Source organism: Aptenodytes forsteri, unplaced genomic scaffold, assembly GCF_000699145.1.
Source record: "Aptenodytes forsteri isolate BGI_AS27 unplaced genomic scaffold, ASM69914v1 Scaffold53, whole genome shotgun sequence".
Classification (NCBI taxonomy): domain Eukaryota; kingdom Metazoa; phylum Chordata; class Aves; order Sphenisciformes; family Spheniscidae; genus Aptenodytes; species Aptenodytes forsteri.
The window spans coordinates 8,730,839-8,731,190 of record NW_008795909.1 but is presented as its reverse complement, the minus strand read 5'-3'; positions in this window follow the sequence as shown (position 1 = coordinate 8,731,190).

Sequence of the window (352 nt, the reverse complement as noted above, 5' to 3'; positions counted from 1 at the left end):
CGTGGCGGCAGGCTGTGGGGGGGCCACGGCGTGCCCCCCCGCCCCGGGAGAGCAGCCTGGCACCCTTCCCCGGGGAGGAGGCTGACCCTGGGGCTGGGTACATGCCGGGGGTCCCAGCCCCGCCAGCTCCTTGTGGGGCAGGGGGCCTCACCCCGCTCCTGCCTGCACCCCATTCCTGCCTGCACCCTGCTCCTGCCTGCACCCTGCCGCTCAGCAGAGCGCCCCCCCCCCGTCCCCCCGGCTCTGGGCCCCGGGCGCCGCCCCGCCTGCCCCACAGCCTGCCCCACAGCCTGCCCCCACGGCCGGGGGGTGCCACAGGGCTGAGCCCCACAGCCGGGGGGTGCCGGGGCTG